The 17,598-nt window shown below is 35.9% G+C and overlaps 1 protein-coding gene across 3 annotated transcripts in view; it reads left to right on the top strand.

The window, feature by feature from the left end:
* BNC2 (basonuclin 2) overlaps positions 1–17,598 on the top strand; it is a 395,304-nt gene that overhangs the window by 125,378 nt on the left and 252,328 nt on the right. The window lies entirely within an intron of this gene.

Here is a 17,598-nt window from a genome sequence, read left to right as displayed (position 1 = left end):
GTCCGCCCGCCAGCGCACTCACGCTCGGGCGCGGCTTCGGCGTCCTCCGCAAAGCCACTTCTCGGTCCAGGAGGCGGCGGAGGCGGCTGGGTGCGCTGGCGGTGCCGGGAACGCGACGTGTTAGTGAGAGGCCAGTGGCGACTGGTAATTAATCACTCGAGCCGGTGGCTCGTACCATGCGCTCGATGATACGCGCCCTGCGCCCGGCTCCTCTTGCACAATTGCTGGCTCTGCAGCTCCGAGGGGGAGCGAGGGTGAGAGGAAGCGAAGGGAAACAACCCAGAAACTTTCATCTTGGACTGTGCTCAAGCGAGGGAGGGAAGTTCCCTGGTGCCTCCCTCCTAGTCACGTCTTGCTTTCCAGAGCCTACACCAGACCCACACAAAGCAAGAGTTTAGTATATTCACGCAGGGCGAAAAGTATTGCTGACAAATACACTTGGATTTCAAGCAGATGGCAGTTATTAAGAAATTGGTATTTCCCACTTAAAAAAATCGCGACTGCTTCTTTTAAAAAAAGGTTTTGCTTGTAAAAGTTCGTGAGTTCTACTTTATTGAGTTAGATTTTTTTTTATTTGAGAAGTATTGTTAACGAAGGAGAGAAAATTCTCCAGGTTATGCACTACCACAAGTTTATAAATCCTTCTGCAAAAGATGGAGTGCACAGAGCCTGGGTTTGGTATCGTTTAGTTAGCGAACAGTTTTATCACACAGTTCTAGACAGGATAAATGCATTTGAGTAAGGTGTATTTTGACATATCCTGTAGAGGGACCCTGATTACTGCTGATACAGTAAGCTGGGATTTAAGCGCAATCAACATAAACTCAATAAGCAACTCTTTTATGTGCTATTTCCCATTCTTGCAAGTTAAAAAGTTCATTTCCTCCCGAAGATATTCCTTGTTACTGCAGCGTGCCTTGAGAGAGACATGTCTGAGGTACATCTCTGCCTGGGTGACGCACTTCATGGTTGGAACACAGGGTGTGTTTTCTCTGAACTCAGGACCAAATAACTTGTACTGTACTTAAAAAAATTAGATGCCACCTTCCAGGATTTTTCTTGTGGCGTGTGTGTGTGTGTGTGTGTGTGTGTGTGTGTGTGTGTAGGTGTAGGGAAGATTGGTTAGGTCTCCCTCTAGCTAGAAAAGAGTTAATAAAGCCAGATAGAGATAATGATCAATTGATAAATGGCTATTGAACCACATAGATGGTGTTAGATTGCTTCTTTGGCACTAGCCCATTTCAAGTAGATTTGAGTCTAAGCTCACTAAGTCTCACAAAACTTTATTTCATCTAAAAAACAAAAGTAAATTATATAAACGATGGGTCAGAATGAGGAAAATAATTTGAAATCACTCAGAGAGAGACTTGTATAACTGAGCTCTTATGATGCCTTTGATCCAGCTGTTTGACTCTGTGGGAATATAAAGATCCGTTTTGTGTGTGCTTATATAGATGTCTATCATAGTGAGCCTCAGTGAATATTTGGAGAGAATAGAAATAGAGGAAAGTAACTTATGTGTATGATGAATTCGACAAGAAACTTATGTATCAATTAAATAATTTACTAAATGGTATAATAAAATAAAGGAGAAAAGAAAAATTAAGTTTTTAAAAATCTTGTAATTTAACAATATTTCTGATGTTTTCTTTATTTTTTTGTAATTGGTTTTGATGCAGGTAATAACTCCCTCTTCCCTTCTTTTTTTCAGTCTTCTTTACTAAATGTTTACCTCCTGTGCATTTTTGTAAAGCATGTAAAAGAAGGTGTAGATTTACATGTTTCTTTTTTCTTCTTTAGAATGACATTTCACTTTGTATAAAACCTGTGTAAACTCATTCAAACTGTATCAATTTAAAAATATATGCGTTATACATGTTTAATATGTTTATTTTCCTTACCTGTAGTTCATCGGCAATGCTGATGTGTGTATATGTGTATATGTGTTGTGTTCATGAGAAAGACTTTCCTTGAAATGAGGTCTCTTGAAGCCAATAGTATCAAGATACTAATTTCAATATACACATTAAGCTAGCTTTTATCTTACTCTAGATAAGTTTGTCCATATTTATGAATTATGCTGAAATCTATTAAAAAATTAGTTTATGAAATGAACTTATTGGATATGTTTTTTCAAAGCTTTCTATAGTAATAAGCTAAAAGAGTTACCTGATCATATATTTAAATATTAGAAGAGATTGAATAGTAGTTTTCAAAACTGAGTTTTAGAGAATTCACCACCAGTATTATTTAGCTACGTCAAAACTTACAGCGGAAAATGGCTCATGAATACTGAAATTTATATTCTAAGTTTATGTCTTACATATTGGTAAATTAGGAAGTAGGAATATAAAAAGCTCTGTCTTTTGTATGAGCAAAGTTGCATCTGCTTACATGTAAATCCTTTAGTCTTTCTAATACTGGTAAAAAGACATCACAATCCAAAGCCAATTTAGATTTGTACAATTAAGTGTCATCCCCTAAAGTTCCAGATAGGACAATTTCAACACATCTTTCTACCTATTTTCATTTTCTTCCATATTCATATATGATTTTTTTTTTTTCAAGAAGGGATAATTTTTCCCCACACAGACAAGTGTTTAGTAACCTTAAAGGGCATGACTCTTGACTTTTGAGAAGGGAATTCTTCTTTGGGTCACTTTGATCAGTGGCAGGTTGAGAATGACCAGAAACTCTTTGCTCATCTTCTGTTAATCTCCTGGAGTCCAAAAGATTATTTTATACATTTCAACCTCATGAAGTATTGTCAAAAAGCAGAAAATATGGCCTGCTTTTGGGAAGTTTCTATAAAATCAGTTTTTAAAAGGTCTTTTCCCTCCATATTTTTGTAAATATTTTGTACACTTCAGAGAATTTCAAATGAAATACTTTTTTAACTATCCTTAAGGGATGCAGTAGACAAATAGATCTTGCGATTTTTTTAGAAATGAAAACGGAAAAGGTAAATGACTATGGCACACATTTTATACATTCCTAGAGGTATTTACCTTTTATTATTGGTGAGGTATATTTAACCTGTTTCAAATAAAATGCAGATCCCTTAATAAGGTTTCTTCAGACACATGTGAAATACTAAGTTAGAATTATAAATGATTCTGTGCATCATTATGTAGTAATTTAGGATTCACCCAATGATGTAACAAAATTAACAACATAATTTCATTGTGAAACTGTGTCTTATTAAAGAACAACTGTCTGACATTCTCTTACAGTTGCTTTATTTAACTTCATGCAAATATTATTAGTAGTGACATTTTTCTATTGTGCATTAGATTCTCTCATTAGCATGATGTGTTAGTTATCACCAGAGAAATCATTTCCTAGATAGGTGAGGGGCAAACCAAGAAAGCTAAAAATTAAATCAACTATTTACATTAATACTAGAGCATCTGCTCACCACAGATATGACAGAATAAGGCAAACTTTTTTACTAATAGAAAATCTAGCACATTTCATAGAAATGATAAATAAAATATAGTGTTAAAAAACATAATAACATTGCTGGAATCCATTTAAAAGCTTGTTCGATAGGAATTTTTCTCTTTTAGATCTTTCTGTTCATATAGGCAAATACAGTTTTAGTTTGTTGAATCTGTATTTTAAAACAGAAATGGTGGTTTTGTCTGTATTCTTTCCCATACTCAAATAATCTGAATGTTTATTCACTATCAGTTTAAAAGCACATACACAATAAAAAGCACATATACAGTTTAAGTTAGATGCCTGATTGTATCTTGTGGTTTCATTCTTTATAGTGTGTAGAATGCATTTTTATTCTAAATTCCATCCCACTTATATAGACATACCTTTAACACAGGTTGTACATTCTTTTTTAATCAGAACCCCTGAGTAAAGCAGTTGATAGTTAATGGTCTTTGAAAATGACTTTGATTGCCAGGCGTCATCCATTCCTAGGTTTCTGCACTTTTATCTCCTCCCTTTTTACTCCCCTTCTTATAGTTAGCGTGATTTGGTAATCATGTTTTACTGAAGGATGATTAAATTGACCAAACTTAGGGTCTTGAGGCTAAAAAAATATTTATATTAGTAAGCATATAATTTCAGCCTGTTGAATTACTAGGCTGTTACTCCCAATTTAGTCCCCCTTTCTGATTTGAGTGTTTTATTTTGAGGTTTTAAGTATAGACATATATTCAGATGTAATTCTTGACATCTATCCTGATATCATAACACTAAAATGGAATATTTGGGTAATTATTTAAGCCCATGTTTTAGCATAGAAACAGGTGTTGTGTGTTGCAAAGGCCTATACCTTGTAAGTCTCTGTGTAGCATGTAGAACCTAATTTGTAAGCAGTGGGAAAGTGTTAGGTCACATACATGATATTTATATACACATTAATGCAAATAAAGCATACCATGAATATATTCTCAGATGTGTATGCATTATATCTTAAACCTCTGTGCAAATTCCAAGTTTATTTTTAATAAGATGTGTTAAATAAATTTGAGCATAGTAGATCATTTGACATTTTTTTTTTATTTCTTTCATCTGCAAATTGTTACTGTGTGTATAATTTGTAAAGCTTTTTGTTCAAGTGAGTCAAGTAACCACAGTTGAAAAATAAATCCCTTAAAGGTAGAGATATCTTATCTCTAATTGTAGGTATTTTTTATAATTATATTTATGAGTGTATCTTAACATTCTCTGATAAATCCAATTATTCATGCATGGCTTTATGGAAATCTGATTAATGTAGTGACAGGACAGATTTGGGCTACCACAGCAGCACATCCTCCCACTCCTGTGTCAGGGTTAAGAGCCGCGGCAAATCCTCCCTAACTAATTAGATGCTGAGTAAGGCATCTCTGAGAAGACCGGGTAGAAGTGAATGGGTCACAGCCAAAGCAGGATTGCAAGGACTCCAGTGATAGTGAAACATTCAAGTTTGCCAGGTCGTTGTGACACAGAGAGCTGATTCCAAAGGAACAGACCGTTATAGATAGCAAGCTGGCGTCATCCATTTCAATGAAAAACAAAAATTCTAGTGCTGCTCCCGTCTCACCTTGTGTGTATTACACACACTTACTTAAAGAAAGTTATACTGGCCGCCTGCTTTACCAAGCTACAAAGCTTTTGAGAGGATTTTCCTTGTAAACCTGAATAGTTAAATTACTCTATATAGCCAAAGAGGTATTTTCTGAACTTGAAACTCTTGATTAGAAAATAAATGTGTGTGTGTGTGTGTGTGTGTGTGTGTGTCTGTCTGTCTGTCTGTCTATATCTTAAAAGGAATGAGAGAAGAAACTAATTTGCTTTTAGCTGTGGTCATAATTTGAATCATAGTGTTTGCATTAATATAGGTAGGTATTAACTTCTTTTTGCCAGAGTATTGTTAGAGAACTTGGGTAGTAGGGAGAACAGAATGAGAGAGAATTTTTCAGGACCTCCCTATAAGTTATTGTACAAAGAACATGGGATATAGTGGTTCCAAATGTACTTTCATATGAAGTTGGTGCCTAGTTTCTTTCGGGTGCAGAATGATTTCTTCATGATGTGAAAATCCTCTCATACCTTTGGTGGCATTTTTTTTTTTTTTGCAGTTATACAACTACCCATTTCTAGGTGTTATTCAGAGAGAGAGATTTTGGGGACTAGAGGCAATGATTGATCTCGCCCATCTGCGAAAGCTTGATGCCATTTTTATTTCAGAAAAGCAGTTGGCTTCCACATTTTGCTTGGTTATACTCATTTGCTTTAGGACCAGGAGAGGGGTAATGGAAAGGGAGTCGGGGACCCTTTCAAAAATTTTGGTAACTTTGGTGAAATAAAGAAAAAACCATAATTTAGGAATAAGGGTCTTATACAAGCAAAACATTGTTTAAAGGAGGCAGTTGTTCCCATAAGGTAAACTACTAAACAGGTAAGGGAAAATGAGATGAAAAAATATTCTGAGCAACTCAACTTCTGAGGAGTTTTAGCAGGTGAAGATGACAACCCGAGAGTGATACTTGGGTCTTTGGCATCCAACATCTTACCGAGGATGACCTATGCTGCTTTTTTTCTTCTCTGGGTTTTAAAGAAAGTTTAGGAAATAGGAAAAATAAAAGTATTGATTCTTTCTTAATTTGTACATTCCCTGTAGGAAGCCTAGCAAATTTCACCGTGTACATTCAAACCCTAAGGTGAAAAATTTATGACTGGAGTTCATTTGGGTGAGGACATTGTGCACTCTCATTCTGTTCAGACACTGTACTTAGCATTTCATGCCACACAGGATCAGGAAGAGAGAGGAAGCAATGTATCATTTCTTCTTTCACAAAGCCTTCCTCAATGGGGGTAATTGTGGAAAAACAACATATTACTCAAACTGGCTAGCTTAGAAATAAAATTCTCAGCTTATTAATCATCATCCCAATTAAAGAAAGAATTGATCCTTTAACAACAAATAATATGCTTTTGTTTTTCTTTTAATTACACCCATCAGTTTTTCATTTCTGTTAAGAAAATGAAAATAATCTTGAACAGTAGGAACTTATTCATTGAAAAAACTGATTCTCTCGAGCATATCTGACATCTTATTTACTCAGTATTTTTGGACTGCAGTATTATTTTTGCTACTGTGTGTGTTGTTGAGGAGGGGTTCATTTAAATCTTTATTCTGTTCGGTTGGCACAATTTGTTTGATGACTTAAATGCATTACTAGGCTGTTGTTCTTATTTCTATTCCCATAGTCCAAAGTTTTTCTTCCTTTACTCTCCTTTCACCTCATCTCTTCCTGAATTTCTTACTTTCACTGGCTCTTCTGCCCTGATATAAAGGAATTGTAAAGTAACAATAATTGATTAAGGCATATTTTGGCCAATATATCATTACACCAGAAGTATGAGAAGAGGTGCCACCTTCATTCAGCTCAGACGCTGTACTCTGTTTGAGCGCTGACAGGAGGACTGTCCTGAGTTGTGCTATGTAAGGGCTCTTTAAGTAAGGTCATGATAAAAACATGTACCCAGAGGCCCAGGCTTATCATGCAGAAGCGCTGAAAGGCAGCTCGATAGGATCCTTACTTAGCTTGTGTAAGAAAGACTTAGCTGAAAGAGATTTTTGCTTTTCAATTAAAAAAAAAACAAACAGAACTCTTGGATTTATCATTTGGTAATTAGAATTGCTTCTATACAAGAGAGCATTTTCTTGGGAGAAAGAAAACATTTTCTTTCACTAGGTTGAAGGTATGACTGAGATAAAAAGTTACTAAGTGTTAACTGAAATATTTAAAAATGGAATGGATGACTTGAAATTTAAGTTTAAGACATAGCAGTATATGTAACACAGTGTATTTAATGAATTTTATCTCTTTGTCTTACATGGCAGTCACTGTTAAAAATGACAAGAGTAAAAAATATCTATATGGAAAAGAAATAGCTTCTAGTTTTGTACCTGCTGTGCTTTTGTGTAACTGTCATGAAATTTTCAACTTTATTAAGGTGTCTTTTAGTGACTGTTCGCTAGACATTTCTTGAGGACTTTTATTTGATCAGAATGCCTGCACTGGAGGTTTAAAAAGAAGCATTTCAGGGTAATGAATATTTTACAAGCCAAAATAATGACCACTTTCAGCTGGTTTAACATAATAACAAAACTAACACTAAAAAGTGAGATCCTTAATTAGCAGGATTTTAATAATTTTTAAAATTGTCATTAAAATTTAAGATTCCATAGTCTTAAATCATTAAGGTGGCTCTTTGGGGTAACTAATCAGAGGTAGGTAAAGAAAGCTGGCCACTATGGTGCTCCCTCCCCCCAGCCTATGCCATTCATGATAGTGTCCCTTGAGTGAGAACACCTGAAAACATTCTTTTTCTTGCCTTCATGTTAGAATCTAAGTCAGAGTCAGCTAGGTTATATGCTGCTTTATCTAATGTTGCATTTCTTTTGTTCTTTCTGTTGTAGGTGTAAATAGTAGAGTACCAAAAGAACTAAAACCAGAGCAGTTTGGATAGTGCTTACTGTCTTGTTATAGAAAATACATAATCCCATACTACAATACGGTAGTATATTTACATGTTGTAAATAGATATGCAGAAAGTATATTCCTGTCTATTGGTTGTTGATAGGAATTAAGTCATTTATTTTTAGGTTTGGTGAGGATTTGTTAAAATTTCCTCAAATGTAATGTGTGTGTGGATAGCACACCCTGAAAGGAACTCCCTGTTTTAACAATCTCATTTTAATAGTTCCTTATACTTTGTAACCATTTGTACTCCCCGAATATAGCTTTTGGATGAAGTTCAGTTGAACTCATTCATTGGGAAATAACTTGATTGGTTATTATTTTATGAATTGTCATTTTCAACCAGTGAAAAACTATGGTTCTTTAAAGGAAGTTAGAATTAAACTAGGGTAGAGATAGCAAGATGAGATTCTGAATTAAACTTCAATTATCTCATCATTTTCCATTTCAGACAAGATTATTTTCATTCTCTTAGACAATTTGGAAAGTAACCATGGGACTGAAAAAGCTTAAAACACTACCAGTCCTATTCAGTATTATCTATTGTACAGAGTTCCATACATTATGGAAAGGAATTTCTTCATTTTTATTTCATTTTTGATATTAATCATAAATTAAGTAGGAAGGGATAAAATTAGAAGTCCAACATCTGGGAAAACTTGTTTCAGTAGCCAGCCTGGAGGCCACAATCCTGGCTTCATACAGGTGAGATGTGTTATGGGAATAAAGGCCTTGTGCATTTAATGAACACCCCCTGCTTGTCAGCTTGGTTTTTCATGCACCATTGTTGTTCAAATAAGAAAAAGAGAGTGTTCACAGCCTGTGGTGAGATTACAGTAATGAAAATGAAGTGTTAATCTGTTGATAGCAAACACATCTCATATCCTGCATCCTGAGCCACATTTATGCATCAATAATATATTCCAGGTTTTCTCAGAAGTAGAGAGAAACTCTTAACGTTCATGACGTTGAACATTTTATTTTGGAAAAAGTGAGAAGTTGTTTTTTTAAACTTTGGTAAATAGTTATTTTTAATAATTTCTTAATAAGCCAACTGCTACTGCTTCTCAAAATATTCCCATAACCCATTCTTCCTCAAGTGTAAGTATTACTGTAATTTTGGTCTCTCTCCAAATGCAGAATGATGAAATGAGTCTCAACATAAACCCAATTTGAGAAACCATTTTCTTGAACTCAGTGATTAACAAAAGAAAGAAATGACATGCAATACCTAGTCCCCACAGAACACAGGCTAAATAATATTAGACATTCATTACCCCATGCTTTATTATCTTTAGATAATAAAGTGCTAATAAAAATAACAAAATTGTGTCTTCTGTGACTGCCACACTGTATTTGCAGTTAGTTGCAATAATGTGACTGGAGAACATCGCTTGAAGTTTTAGTTAGCATAGGTGGAAATCAGTTACTTTTTGTATTTCTAAGATTTTCATAAAATTCCCTTTCTAAATTGTTATCTAGATAAAAACCAACATGAATGTAGTTAGGATTTTTTTAGAATTCTTATTCTGCTTTTTTTTTTTAAAAAAAAAACATTTTACTCACTATTTGTGAAGTCTTAATTTTCCTTCTAAAGTTATACACTTAAAGAAGAAAATAAGTTCAGTTTTAACTTATGCATACAGAACTGGGGTACAGGTCAGAGGTGCAGGGGCACTGAGAGGCTTTGCCAGAGACAGAGTGGGGAGCAGAATAGGCAGATTAACAAAGTATAAATGCTGAGGGGAGCAGTGGGCAGGTCAGGAGAGGTCTGCTGCGCCATACGGATCACCTCCAGGGCCAGGGATTGAACTCATGCTGAAGTAGCTTTAGCTTCTTAGAGCTGTGCTTTAACCTGCTGCACCACCAGGGAGGGCCACGTGTTTATTATTATTATTATTACTACTATTGTTTTTAATTTTACAAAAGTTTATTTTTACATCATTTTGTACATTTTTTTTTCCATCTTAATTGTAATCCCCGCAGGTTTCCCATCACCAAGTCACCCGTGTGCCATCACCGTAATTCCGTGCATTTCCCTCCCCACCCCCCTGTTTTTGATCCCATTCCCCACTCCACCCCCGCAAAATGTCTCTGGTATATGGTTGTTCATTATTTTTGTTATTTTCTCGCTTGGTCCATTATACTCCTGCTATGAGTGAAACCATCCGGTATTTTTCTTTCTCTTTCTGGCTTATCTCACTAAGTATGATCTTTTCCAGCTCCATCCAAGTTGCTGCAAAAGACATATGTTTCTCTTTTTTGGTTGCTGAGTAATATTCCATTGTATATATGTACCACATCTTTTTTATCCAGTCATCTACTTTTGGACATTTGGGCTGCTTCCATGATTTTCCAATTGTAAATAAAGCAGCAATAAACATGGGGGTGCAGGTATCTTTTTGAATCAGTGTTTTTGTGTCTTTTGGGTAGATACCTAGGAGTGGGATTGCTGGGTCGTAGGGAAGCTCCATGTTTAGCAGTTTGAGGAACCTCCAAACAGTTTTCCATAGTAGTTGTACTAGTTTGCATTCCCACCAGCAGTGCAGGAGGGTTCCTTTTTCTCCACATCCTCGCCAACATTTGTTGTTGCTAGTTGTTTGAAGATGTGCCATTCTCACTGGGGTGAGGTGGTATCTCATTGTGGTTTTAATTTGCATCTCCCTTATTACGAGTGATGTTGAACATTTTTTATATGCTTGTGGGCCACGTGTTTTTTTTTTTTTTTTAAAGATTTATTTATTTATTTGTACAGAACTGGGATACAGGCCAGAGATGCGGAGGGTGAGAGGATTCACCAGGACAGAGCAGGGTACAGAACAGGCAGATCTACAAAGTACATTGCTGAGGGGAGCAGTGGGCGGGTCAGGAGAGGTCTGCCACGCCATGTGGTCACCTCCGGGGCAAGCGGGGATCAAACTCATGGGGAAGTGGCTTAAGCTTCTTTGTGCTGTGCTTTAACCCGCTGCGCCACCAGGGAGGGCCCCACGTGTTGTTTTAAAGAAAGTAGTATGACCATTTATTTGCATGCTACCCAATAGGATCTTCTCTAAGAAGAACCTTAAGACATCTTCAAAAGAAGCATAGTAGTAGTGGGAAGAGCTAAATTAATGATTGAGTTCTTGGTGTCTGCTTCTAATTGTTCAAATTTTAAACATGATAGGTGTTAAGGAAAAAATGCTTCCCATAGGAATGTATCATATCACCACTCAGATATTGGGCCATAGTCTACATGGAGCTCATTCCTGTGGCTTCTTTCTTTTTCCTATTCAACTGGAAGTTAAGAAATGCAGTAAGATCATTATGATTTTGTGAACTGTTTACTTAACGTTGTTCAGGTTGTTAAGAATCAAGAGAATTTGAGGATTAAAATCTGATTGTGAAGTAAGTTTGGCATATGTTCAAGGGCTACTTTATTGATGTGAAAATGGAAGAAAAATGCTTTTCTCTTCGGAAGGAAGCACCTAATTAAAAAATAATACTACAAGAATGTGGGCCCATGATGAAACATAATTTAAAAACACTACTAAATTTGATTTACATTTTACTCTTTTGATAATTTGGAATATGACTGATCATAGCTTATTTCATGTATTTCTGTACTTTGCAATACATTATGTATAACACATGGGAGAGGGGTACTTTCCTAAATACATACTTTTAATTTGTTTATAAAATCTACTAATAATAAACATACTGCAGTAGTGTGGTGATTGCAGATAGTTTAATATAAAATATTTCTTCTTGCACTTGTGTTCTATTAAGAAAAAAGGCAATGAGAAGTTGTCATAGACATCTGCTTTTAGGAAATAATCATTTTTAAAGAAATATGTCTTGACTTTTGGGGTCATTTGAGCCTACAATAATGCCTATGTAATGTGAGTATAAATGTCAGGTTGTGGCATACATGTGGAGCCAGTAAAGATGAGTATTTGCTATGATAATATTCATGCATCTTAAATGTTGACTTTTAAAATGTACCTTGAAGATATATTCTATTTTCATATTAGGGTCAGTTTTCACTTAAGTACATGATCGTTGTGGAAAGGAAATACAGAAGTGTTAACATGTGAAGGAACAGAATGGGTGCTGTTCTTAGTAATTTGATGTGAGCATCTTTTCTGGACTGCAGAGAAGAATGTGGTTGATTGAAAACCAGTGTAAATGTTCGGTGAATCACTGTGTAAGAACAGATCTTTAGTTCTGGATTTGCTTTATTTTTTTTTTTTTTTGTTATGCAAGTGAATTTCATTTGCTTTGCACTTATGGTTTATTGAACAAATATATTTTGAAATAAAATGTGCTCCCTCTGTCATATCATTAAAATGCATCAAATGTTTATTTTTATGTCCCTGTTTCTAAATACCCTACTTCTTTTCTTCTGTAATGTATGCAAACTTTCTTTGGAATAGTATGGCATTTTAAAGATTGGGAATTGCCTAAAAGGGCCTTGTGTGGAGGTAAGGTAAATTAAGAGTGGAGTGAACTTGATGGAGACTGTGGTGGACCAGAGGATCTTATGTCAACCACAGTGAGGTAGCAACTCCTTAGCTCCAGCCATTTGTTGCCAGGTGGGAATGCAGGCCCTGTTTTGCCAGGTTCTCTCTCTCTCTCTCTCTCTCTCTCTCTCTCTCTCTCTCTCTGTCAGTGAGAAATCCAGATTTTTATGTGAAATCTCCTGATTTTTAAATCTTGGCAACCTTTTCAAATATTTCTAAAACTGTGTGGTCCAAACAAAACTCATCTGCAGGCTATATTCAGCCTACTGGCTGCCAGATATAAACCTCTGTTTTAGATAATATTTTAATGGATGAAGATAATAGTTTCATTGCATGTGATCATTCATCTTGGGAATTCCCCATTGAGATGATTAAATTCTTCATTTTTTCACAATTATAAAAAGATTTAGTAAATATAGTTCTTGTACTGATATTTTGGTTTTTTATCTTTTCTCCTTAGGGAAGTAACATACATACTGGTACACCCATTTACATGCATGTATAGATAATGTAAATCAAAAATAAAAATTGCTCAGATTTATTAATACAGGTAGAAAGTTTTAAATTATAAGTAGAAAAGAGCAGATTTCTAGGTTCTGGAAAGAATTTCATGATTTGTATCAGTTATTAAGGTATACAGAAAGCTGAATTCCACTATAGAAAGCTTTTCATCTCATCTTTTAACGTGGGTTCTTGGCCCTGAATCTTTGTGGGACTGCTATAATTTACCAGGCAATTGATTATGATGTCACAAGGAGGAGATAGACCACAGGGGAAACCTTCCCATACTAATTTGTGCAAGGCCAATATTTTATATACAAGCTTCAAGAAAACATCATTTATATTGTATAAGATGAGGTTTTCCATGTCTGTATTTTTGAAGGGGCTCTTTAAAAGAAATAATCTATTCTTAATTGAAATTCTCCAGGCAAATCAGATATCAACATTTTCAACAGAACAGGTAATTAATTGGTTTGAATTTCAAATTGAAGGTCATTCTGTTATTGATTTTCGTGGGAACAGGAAACAAAAACATCTTGTTAAAATGATCTGCAAGTGGGGCCTAGGTGTGCCTAAGTTGTGTCTCAGGTCTTGTTGCACAGCATTGGTGGACAGTATCAGACTCCAATCAGAAGGGAGCCATCTCTGATGTAAACAGACTATTGGTTTGCTTCCAAAACTGCAGAGAAGAGCTGAACTGGAGAAAGGACCAGAGATTAACAGTTTGCCTTATGGTAAGTCAGGTATTTCAAATCAAGTGACTGGTGCAGCTTGTTACGGAGCATCCACTCAGTGTGTCAAGATGACGTTGGTATGCCATGTACAAGAGGCCCAGCATCAACACAGCTGTGACTTACCCCGTTCAAAAACCTTTCAACTGGGAATTAGATGAAATATCTTTAATACAAGGGGAAGGAAGTACTGAAGTAAAAAGAGTGGTGAAGAATGAAGGATAAAAGAAAATACCCCTTTAGATGCTGTTAATTTTTATAAAATAACATTTGTGACTGTGTTTGGTAGATAGTTTTATTGTTCCATGTTGCCAGGCTATTTTAAAGCAGTCATTTCTCTCTCTGCTTTGTTTATACTTTTGGAGAATAGTATAATGTAAAGGTAACATGAACTAAGTGGGTGGCAAACATTATGCCTTTCTAAACCAGAGTAAGTATTTTAATTTTAGCTGTGCTAAACATGTTGGAAACTTAATGCAGCTCTTCTTATGGTTCAAAGTAAAATTCTTTAAAAAAAAAAAAAAAAAGGAGAGAGAAAAAAGGGCAAGCCTTCCATGCTAAATACCCTGGAGCTGTTAATGCAGTTATTTCCAGGTTGACATAGTTTTGTGTAGGCATGACAGTGGCACCAACCCTCTACATTAAGCCTTAACATTCCATAGAACCATTTCAAGTTTATTATGAACTTCAAAGCTTGTTCATCCCTATGAGGATATCAAGTTTAAGCATGTCACTTTTCCATAGTCACAGTTAACATTCTTAAGTCAAAAAGTACCTTTCTTGAATTTAAAAGGCTGATTTTTCTATAGGGTGATCATTGAAGAAATCTTTCATTTCAGCGTAGAGTCATTTTTCTGTTCCACTATTGCTACCCACTTGCATTTTGTCAGCCTATCATATTAGCAGTGAATGGTTGGAAATTACTCCGAATAAAGCAGGATGCAGCATGATTTTTAATATTATTAAAAAAATTGTTTATTTATGCATATAGAACTGGGGTACAGGCCACAGGTGCAGGGGGTGAGAGAGAGAGAGGGGAGCAGAACAGGCAGATGGACTGAAACACATTGCAGGGGGGGAACAGCAGGTGAGGCAGGAGAGGTCTGCCACACCATGTAGGTCACACCTCCCTGGCTGGGAATTGAACTCATGCTGCAGTGGCTGTGGATAATTTCATAGTGCTGTGCTTTAACTGTTGCACCACCAGGGAGGGCCCTCAGCATTATTTGTTTAAATCTTTGAGGTTATGTCAACATTCCTGTTCAGCCTTATTCCTAGAGCTCAAGTCATTGATCCTGTTTTACCAATTTCCAGCTGGATTTTCATCACAGTTGTTTATAATGTACCTGAGGGGGGAAAAGATGCTGATGCTGGCCTAATACTTGTGTGTTTTTTAAAACCACAGAAGACTAGTATTTTGGTAACCAATGTGGAGCTGTTTAGCCTGATCTCTACAGCCTGATCTCATGGCACATGACTTCCCTACTTAAAGGAAGGAATTCCCCATTTCCTGAATGTGAAATGCCTCCCCCTTTGGAAGCTCTGGACTTTTATTCCCCACCTCAGTTAATAAACCATCCTTGTCTCTATCTTGTGTCTCAGAGATGGAACTTGACGGACTAGTCAGCATTGCAAAGGTCACCCTAAAGCTGTTGGCAGAATATACTGCCCTTTGTTGCTGAGTGATAATAACGCTACTGTAGCAGTTAACTGGATATATTAAACTGAGCTACTTTTCCAGAATACCAAATTATGTATTTATTTCTTCGAACATCTGATAGAATGTCTATTCACAAACTGTCTGAAGTGTATTTTCTAAAGGAATCTTTGAAATATCTGTACTTAGGCTATAGGAGAGTACAGATAGAACTTGCATATTGTCTTGAAATGATTACCAGTCCAATGGATTAAAATATCTGAGATGTTTTAATAAGATTCCTTATAGGTTGTCTTCTGTTAGGGTGATAGTACTCAAAGTCATGATATGAGTTGATATTCTTTTTGAGAAAGAAGAATCTTAGAAAGAAAAAGCATGTTATTTCCCACAAATTTAAAATGTAGAAATAGCTTTCTGGCTACAGCTTATAGCTTTAAGTGTGTGAAAAATGGGTTTCACCATATATTCAGGCTCAAATTTACTTCAGTTAACTTAGTGATATACTACTTAAATTATATTTAGAATTATAAATACGATGAACACATGACCAACCTACTTTTTGAAAAAGGGAAGCTGTACTTAAGATAGTTGTGTATTTTGTTAACTTATACTGATTTTGTGGCATCAGTTCAGTCTAGCAGAATTTTGGTTAAACAGGCAGCATCTTCGTCTTAGCTCTGACTTAAATACAAATGAAAAAAGATCTAATGTGCTAAGGTACTGGTGACTTTCATTGATTGTCTGCACTTATTGTATGTAAGGTGGACAAACTGCTTTCCTAAAAAGTGTCATTGGCCACATGCTTTCCCTCTTCTAGTTCTGTTTGTTCCCAGTTGGATTGGTTAAGCAGTTTAGTCATTTAAAATTACTTCCTCTTTGGCTTCAAAATAAGTGAAGACTCAGAGCAATCCTTTTAATTTACTTTTAGTACCTTTGAAAGGACTAGAGCAGATTTTGTCTTGCCTTTCTTTCATGCACACTTTTGTTTCTTATTTGGCTAGGTAAACACATCTAAAATGGAATATATTCCCTCTCTCTCCAAAATAATAGAATTAAATCAGTGTTCAAATAAATTTTGTTATAGTAATTCATTAATTGAAGGGAACTAAACTAAAATTATTTAAAATAGAGTAATTAGTATCAAGTTCGTATATTTTTAACAAGTATTTGAAAACAAAGTGTAGCGAGAATTTTGTGTTGTAGGTTCTTCATGACCTAAATATTGAAAAGACTTTCTTGAACCTACAGGTATATTTATCTTAGAATAGTAATTATTTCATGCTGTTCATTTTTTTTTTTTTTTTAGTTCACCCATTCTCCAGACCTTTGAAAACTTTTAAAGGTGGATGTAAATTCCATTTTAATTAGACCAGTGCAATCTAATACTGCAACTAGCCAGAAATGGAAGAAACATGCTGGAAGTTAATACAACCCAAATCAACCATAGCCAGATAATTCCCCTGATCGTTGTAGCAACCCCCTTGCCCACCTCCACAATTAAATGACCCTGTTGTTCTGGCGTTTCAACAAGACATCTAAGATTCATTTAAAAAAATGATCATCCTTTACAGGATTCTTTGCTGTTGCATTTCTCTTTCTTTCTTTTCCTTGCCACACAGCTGTCACTGTATAGGAGATAGGGGGAGGGGAGGTGGAGGAAGCCCTGTTCAAATCGTGTCACGTAGCACTAATTCATCTGCTCTCATTAGAGGGAGCGAGGGACAGCAGTGATGGCCAAGAGCTGCACTCCACACATGACACGCGAACAGTTTGGGGAATAGAAAATTGCTTTCTCAGGAAGCCCAGCCAATTAAGGACTTGACCATATTGAATGTCAAGTGTTAATTTAGGTTTTTCTTCATTTTCCCAGTAGTAATGCGGGTCCTGTGATGAGCAAATACATGTCAAGTAAAAGTTGATTGCATGAAGGACCCGGGTATTATATGTCACTGACAAGTCACAAATGTACTGAAGTCTTTTAACCCCTTAGGTGAGTGTGGTGGGGGAGGGAGAGGAAAGAGAATGGGATTAATGGTACCATAATGATAAGAATAGTTTACATGGAAACGTGGGAGTAGCTTGGATGGGACAGACAGGAATGGTTAATTCATGCAGTATCCATGGCTAGGGCAAATCCTGCTTTCAGGGCACATATAGAGGCTCCCGAAAAACATAGAATATGATTCTTTCCATTTGCAAACATTCTGCCCAGAAAA

The sequence above is a fragment of the Condylura cristata genome, unplaced genomic scaffold (genome assembly GCF_000260355.1).
Source record: "Condylura cristata isolate star-nosed mole 26May11 unplaced genomic scaffold, ConCri1.0 scaffold00006, whole genome shotgun sequence".
Lineage (NCBI taxonomy): Eukaryota > Metazoa > Chordata > Mammalia > Eulipotyphla > Talpidae > Condylura > Condylura cristata.
Note: the sequence above shows the minus strand (reverse complement) of the source record. Positions and strands in the feature narration are given on the sequence as shown.